The sequence below is a fragment of the Protopterus annectens genome, chromosome 9.part0, assembly GCF_019279795.1.
Source record: "Protopterus annectens isolate FY-2018-M chromosome 9.part0, PAN1.0, whole genome shotgun sequence".
Taxonomy (NCBI): domain Eukaryota; kingdom Metazoa; phylum Chordata; order Ceratodontiformes; family Protopteridae; genus Protopterus; species Protopterus annectens.
Window position 1 is genome coordinate 49629741 of NC_056743.1, and position 8671 is coordinate 49638411.

An 8671-nucleotide genomic window follows, 5' to 3' on the forward strand; every position below is an offset into this window, starting at 1 on the left:
TTGGATAAGATTGCTAAATCCTACTTTATGACAAGTATACAGTCTATCTCTCTTATAACTCTTTAAACAGTACAGTGCCCCCAAACAGTTGCAAAAAAAAAAAAGAAACATTGCACACTTAATCATGGCTCCAAGACTTTTAAGATATATTGCATTTCAGTCCCAGCAAAAGAGAAGAAGGAACCCTACACAGTGCATCCACAGCTGTGAAGAAACTGAAGATGATAAATAAAGTACCACTGAGAACACAGGACTAACCACAGAGCCTCATGCTACAGCAAACCTAAGCAATTCAGCTGAAATAATAAGCAAGGTAAAAGTGGCCTGACACACACACACACACACACACACACACACACACACACACACACACACACACACACACACACACACACACACACACACACACACACACACACACACACACACGTGTCTATATTATGAAAGCGAAAACCCCTATGAGCGAATACCAAAATATCGACACCTATACTGTGAAATATGAAAATCCCGAATGCACTAAACAGTGAAAAGAAAAAAAATTGAACTGTCATAGTCGGCCAACCCCACCACTACCTATATACTACCTACCCAAATAAAATAAATAAAGCACATACATACACTAACCAAACCCTACTTCTAACATAAAGTAAAGCACAAAACCCTACTTCTAACCTTACACTAAACCCCACACACACAACTAACTATGCACTTTCCTTAACCCCTCCCTAACCCTAAGGTCTGTAACTACCGCACACGTCCCCTACAGACATACACCCAAACAAAACAAATAATCCACATACATGCATTTAACAAAACCCTACCTCCAGCACTACACTAAATCTAACATACATTACTTATCTAAGCACTTACCTTAACCTGCACCCTATCCTAAACTCCGTAACTATCCAACATTTACCCTATGCAGCTAATCCAGATGGGCCAACCATGGAAATTTGATATTTCCATTTTTGCGGTTTTCGACTTTCGCTCTAAGTCCACTTTGCGCTATATGGTTCGACATTTACGTATTCACGCAAACGTCTTTTCGCTCTCATAATATAGACCCAACACACACACACACATGCACACACACACACCTATACACACACATGCGCACACACACACATGCGCACACACACACACACACACACACACACACACACACACACACACAGACACAAACACACACACGCATGCACGCACACACACACACACACAGACACACACACAGACACAAACACACACACACACACATATACACACACACAGACACAGACATACACACACACACACACACATATGCACACACACATGCACACACACACACACACACACACACACACACACACACACACACACACACACACACACACACACACACACACACACAGACACACACATATACACACACACACACACACACACACACACACACACACACACACACACACACACACACACACACACACACACACACACACTCACTCTCTTTCTCTATCTAAATACAATCATAAAAAAAGAAAAGCAGCAACATTTATTTGTATACTATTAAAAAAAAACAGGTGCTGCATATTATTTTAAAAATAAACACAGATACAGGACTGATGCTATGTGTTAGTAAGGTGAAGTACAGTAAACTGCCACAGGTGGCTCCCAGGCCTAGTAGTTTAATAATTAAACGTCCTCATCAACTACCACTGTGGTAAAACTAAGTACCTTTTCAGCAAACAGACCTGATACTCAGGAATTTTAGTAGATGACTGCTAGGGCCAAACAGTGTTATCTTCTTGTTCCATCAGTTAAAGAACAAAGCAGAGTATTGCTGGAATTGAATTCATCCTCAAGTCTTGGTGAGTACCTTTATGAGGTGGACACTGTTTTTACAAAATCTCACCAAGATGACACTGATATACAGAATGTGTTTTATATAGCATATATCATGGACAGAAGTAGGTTAAAAATAAAGAAGAGCAAAAAACAAAAGTCGAAACCAACACCACGCCTCAGGAAAGCACGGGCACTTTGTTAAGCTTTCATTCACATTTAATGATTGTGAACTTCTTCAGAAAACATCCATCTACCCTTTCATCACACTTAAATACTCAATAAAAAAAAAATCACATGATTAATTAACTATTCAACACTAAAATTAAGGACACAGTTTTTAAGAAAATCAATCCAAAACATATGAAGCACATTTACATACTAAAAACACATACCAATGTGTATGTAACAATGATTACTTTACATGTATTGTAAAAAACATTTTAAATTAATAACATCATTAAGACCTGGAGCACTATCAGCACCCAAACGTATCTGCCATAAACTTTCTTTACATTCTAATCTAGTTCTGTAATCCCCTGAAACCATTTCAGCGCTCACGTTGTCCGATACTGAGACAAGACATTTGTTAAAATGTTCGCACGGTTAACTATAAGGAAGGGAGATAATAAAAATGCTTTAGCTACACATGCCAGGGTGTGTGTAACGATACACTCTCATATAATGATGCACACTCTGGCGTGTGTAGCTAAAGCATTTTTATTATCTCCCTTCCTTATAGTTAACCGTGCGAACATTTTAACAAATGTCTTGTCTCAGTATCGCACAACGTGAGCACTGAAATGGTTTCAGGGGATTACAGAACTAGACTAGAATGTAAAGAAAGTTTATGGCAGATACGTTTGGGTGCTGATAGTCCTCCAGGTCTTAATGATGTTATTAATTTAGAATGTTTTTTACAATACATGCAAAATAATCATTGTTACATACACATTGGTATGTGTTTTTAGTATGCAAATGTGCTTCATATATTTTGTATTGATTTTCTTAAAAACTGTGTCCTTAATTTTAATGTTGAATAATTAATTATTCATGTGATTTTTTTGATTGAGTATTTAAGTGTGATGAAAATCCGCGGTAGTGGTGCTGCGGTAGCGTTGTCACCTCACAGCAAGACATTGTCCCGTTCGATTCTCAGCTAGAGCATCTTCTGTGTGGAGGCATGCGTGAATGGGCATTCCTTCTTGGACGGTTGTGCGTCAGAGCTGGTAACTCAGTACATAAAAGTCCACTACCAAACATTAGCGGACCAGACCCCTAACCGGGATAAGCCGAAAGACACAATAACATTTAAGTGTGATGAAAGGGTAGATGGATGTTTTCTGAAGAAGTTCACGATCATTAAATGTGAATGAAAGCTTAACAAAGTGTCCGTGCTTTTCTGAGGTGTGGTGTTGGTTTCGACTTTTGTTTTTTGGTCTTATTTTAAAAATAAAGAGCTGGGTGCATAAGTACCAGGATAAAAAGGTGCCCAATCCTGATAGTTAGACTGATACGAGGACCGGAAAAAATGACAGTGTAGAATCCTCAAGACATGGAAATATTCCTACAATGGGGCTACGCCAGGATCAGGGGGAGGGTGCCCCCTGTTGTAAAAGGAAGTAGCAGTCCACAAAAATCACAAAAACGGATAGGCCAAAAGAGTCATACAGATGATAGAATGGACTATTGAGGACAACAAAGAAATGATGTATTGCTGCTATTATGCAAGAAGCCAAGAATCTCCAGACAAAAGATATACAAAAAGATTAAGACAGAAATTAGAGGAAAGAAAAATATTTCTACAAGAAAAACTGTCAGAAGCTTCAAATAAAAAATTGTGTTCATTAATACAACAGATCCATGAAAAGCACTATACAGACCAATAAACTTTGTGCCATTTGGAGAAAGAAGCAACTGAGGAAGTGCAAAAATTTAAAGAACAAAATTTAGAGATGCTTGAAGGGGATAAAAAAGAAATATGGACATGGAAAAGAAAGAGAGATCTGATAAGGTGCAATACTTATGCAAAAGAGAAAGTCAAATTAATCAACACAAAAAGGCAGCCAAAGATATTCAAAGAGAAATACAGGCAAAGTCATCCAGATATGGAAAATTTCACAATAAAAAATAAATTCAAATAAGTTCAAAAAGAGGAACTGTAGAACAGAAGATTTGTCAAGTAGAAGTTAAATAATAGAAGCTGAAGTTATGGAATATTTGCGAAGTGAAGGATTCAGTGTAGAAAGTCTAACACAGGTTACATCACAGCATGATGGAACAACTGGTCCCCAAAGTAAGGAGAAACAGGAGACATCTGAAGAAGAAATATGGACATGGGAAAGAAAAAGAGATTTAATATGGTGCAATATGTATACAAAGGAGAAAGCAAAACTAATCAATGCAAAAAGAGCATCACCAAAGATATTTGAAGAGAAGTTAAAGAAATAGAAACTGATGTTATGGATTACCTGCAAAGCGAAGGATTTAGTGTAGAAAATTTAACTCGGATAACAACACAACAGGATAGAGCAGTGGGCACTCAAATTAAGGAGAAACCAGTGGAGCAGGAGGCATCTTATCAGCTGACATATGAAGATACTTTGGAGCCTCCCACAAGAAACCAGTACAAATGTTCAGTTGGAGCTATACAGCAAGGGAAAGAACAGGAAACTGTGGCAACTCTGACACAATCAATGTTGGGGAGTGATAGATCAGTGAGTTCCCATATGAAAGAGCAATGAATGACACAGGGTAAAAATGAAGAGAACATGGCACAGGAAGATGCTCTGGAACTTTCTATAGAATGCCTGTAGGAAATGGTGAACAAAGAATGCGCCCTCAGTTTAGAAAAAAATGATCTAAGAGAAGAGCTGATTGATTTAATACAAATGGTTAGACATATTATGATCAATGAAAGAAATAGACTGCAGAAGGTCAAGTCAGAAGTCTGATAAAACAAATGAACACAGTAATTAGGAATGTCTATAGAGATTCATGTGATATAACAGAAGTAAATACGATACATTAATGTACATCCAAACTAATAGCAGATAAAGTCCTACCACAAGAACACAGGGTAGTAAGGGAAATGACAGGAATAAATTGAATACCATCATGGAAGTATCGAATACAGAAAACTGTAAAGCAATTAAGACAAGAAGTGTCACTGTTAGAAGGGTACAGAAGAGGGAACAGATCAACAAAAATACTCAGAAAGATAGACGTGATAAAAGTAATGCACAGTATTATAACGGATCAGGATTTATCATACACTATCGCAGATAATAAACTAAAAATCTCAGCACAGGCAGAAAAACCTAGAAGATACACAGATAAATATAAAGGAAAAGTACAAAATAAGCAATTTATTGATGACCCAAAAAGTTTTATAGAGAATTGGGAAACAAGGTAAAAGGAACTGAAAGACCACCAAAAAAAGAAGAAATAGATACATTTTGGAGAAATATCAATGAAGATCCTGTGGAACATAACAAAGATGCTAAATGGATAGAAGAAGTAAAAGAAAGAATAAGAAGTTTAAAGGTACAGGATATGAAATGGGATGAAGCAACAGCCAGAGAGATTGAAACAAAGTTAAGAAAAGCCTCTAATTGGAAAACCCCAGGCCCAGATGCAGCACCTCACCTCTGACTAAAAGTATTAACATCTTTGCATGAAGATTTAGCAAGATTTAGCCATGAGTAAGAACCATTTATATGCACACCCTGAACAGACCCCAGCCTGGCTAACAACAAGAAAAACAATACTCCTACTTAAGAGTGAACCTGCAAGCTACCCCAAAAATTATAGACCAATAACTTGCCTTCTGACGACGTATAACCTATATACTGGAATTGATGCTGACAGAGTTTATAGTCATTTAGAAGAAAAGTCAATTATTACAATAGAACAAAACAGTAATAAAAGAAAGTCATATGGAACAAAGGATCATTTGTTGTTAAAGTCATAGTGGAGAACTGTAAAAAGGGGAAGAATCTAAGTATGGCATGGATATACTACAAAACAGCGTTTGACAGTATCCCACACTTATGGCTAAAAGAGTGCTTAAAAATGTATAAGATACACCCTACACTGATTGATTACATTACAATGACCATGAAAGAGTGGCAGACCACTTTGCAGTTAAGTCATGATAAAGGACAAATTAGTATTCTAGGAATAAAAATTCAAAGGGGGATATTCCAGGGTGAATCTCTGTCACCACTGCTCTTTTGCTTTGTCCTTAACCCATTAAGCTGTTTGCTTAACAGCATGGCTATAATTTAGCTCCCAGAAAACAACAACATTTAAAGACTTCTCGTCTTCTCTTTGTAGATGATTTAAAACTGTATAGCTCATCAGATGAGGAACTGAAAGCACAACTGCAAGTAGTCAAACATCTTCAGATGTGGTCTTGATAAATGTGCAAAAGCAACCTTTAAAGCAGGAAAGCTGCAGCACCAGGAAAACATCAGTTTGGAACAAGAATGTGATATAAAAGAACGTGAGCAAGAGGGAGTGTAGAAATATTTGGGAATTGATGAAGGATCAACAATAAAACACAAACAAATGTGAATAAAACTCAGTAAGGGATATTTTAGAAGACTTAAATTAATACTGAAAACAGCATTGAGATCTGGAAACAAAGCTTAAGCTATAAACCAATTTTCTTTTCCTCTCCTAACTTACAATTATGGAGTGACTGACTAGCCCCAAATGGTGTTGGATAGATTAGACAGGAAAATAAGAGGGATGCTTCATGCTCATCAAATGATTTATAAAAAAAAAATCAGTGCATACCACAATTATATATTCCCCATTCTGAAGGAGGGATGGGCCTCCTAGAAATTGATTACATGTATAGATCTGCAATCAGGGGACTGCATACATATCTGCTGATCTCACAAGACCCAAACACAGTGAACGTTTTGAAACATGAGGAGAATAAATCTAAGATGACTTCCCTGCTTAGTCTAGCAGAAGCATATCAATGTCAAGCAAGAATCCAAATCAAACCAGAAGTGGATAAAAATCAGGCAGCAACTGAATGGACCAAAAAAAACAAAAGAAAGACTATAAGGTGACATCTCAGATGAGAAGGCAAGAAATGTGGAAAATGCATAAATATAGTTGTAAGTATAGAAAACTCCTGGAACAGCCTCATGTTGATCAGGATCAAACGCAGGAATGATTAAGGAGAGGTGAATTCAAACCAGGAGATGAAAGGTTAATATTGGCGGCCCAAGACAAGTATGGGCTACATACACGTTGGTTTACAAAGTCCATTGAACATGTGGGAGAAACAGACAAATGTAGGTTTTGTAAAACTGAATTGGAAACAGTTGCACACCTTGTTGCTGGTTGTGACATACTAATAGCAGAAGGACTGTATACTGAAAGGCATAATAATGTGGCAAGACTGTTCTGCTGGGGATTGTGCAGACATTATAACACTGAAGTAGCTGAAAAACACTGGAAACATGAGCTACAAGGCATCACAGAAAATGATGAAGTCTACATCACAAGGGATCACTTATTACCAACAGTTCAAAAGACAGATGCTAGAAAACCAGATATAGTGGTCCATGAAAAGAAGGCAAAAGTAGCACTGATCATTGAAATCATCACACCCAGTGACTACAGTGTGTTACATACAGAGAGACACAAAGTCATAAAATATCAGGATTTGCAGGCAGAAATGAGAGCAATGTGGAAGAAAGATACCCAGACAGTTCCAACAGTAGTTGGAGCAACGACTTTTATAAAAAAATAATCTACAATCATATTTAGATATGTCACCAGTACATGTAACTCCATACAAATTGCAGAAGGAGACATTACAAGGCACATTGCAGGTGCTGCAAAGAGCATTTCTAACATCAAAGACTGAAACAATACTAATTTCATGAACTTCAATCAGACTTCAATCATACATCATGGTATTAGAAACCCAAAAGATTTGGAGAAATTAAAAACAAATCTGTTGTTTAGCCTTGAAAGATACAAAACACACAGTTTCCGAAGATCTCCTGGCTAATCTATGCATTCACAGGGCACTCAATGCATTCACAGAAATCACACTGCACCCATTAGAGCATTGACAAAACTCCCCCTTCCCATGCCAATCTATATATATATACTGGACTCCTCATAAACTACTCCATATGTTCACAAGAATCACTCTGTACATATCTGCATTGCAGGCAGACCTTTCAGATGCTAATCTGTACATTAGTTGGACTTCCCATACACCAAGGTTACATTCACTAGACTCCCCTGCACCAGTATGTATACCCTGCAGACTTCCCTATACACCATTCTGTATGTTCACTGAACTCCCCCCCAACACCCACCACATGCTGTTGTGAACATTCACAGTAAACTCCGCATGAGACGGACATTTCAGAACATGATGACACGGTGGTAGTAACAGGCATTGTCATTGTTTTTTCCTCCATCCTTTCCTGCCGGATCATTTTCCAAAGCCTATCCTTCTGGGACCATTTCCCTTCACTGTTCTACTTACATGGAACCTTTCCTCCCAAAATAACCATCCACTTGCTCTGCAAGGATGCATTTGTCCCCACTAGAGTGGCAAAGAAACACATCACATTCCCTTTGGCAAGGTGCAATGTAACATGCTGAGTTGGAGGATAATAAACTCCTTCCTTTTTAAGAAAAAGAAGACTAAATAATCTAGAGCTGCACTGTCCTTATGTTCCTGGATCAGATTAAAACTGGTTGAGTTGTCACATTCTATAATTAAGCCCTTGCATAATAAATTTTAAGATATTCTAAAACTGCTTTTTCATTTACATTTACTGTCATCTGTTTTAGTCCTTAG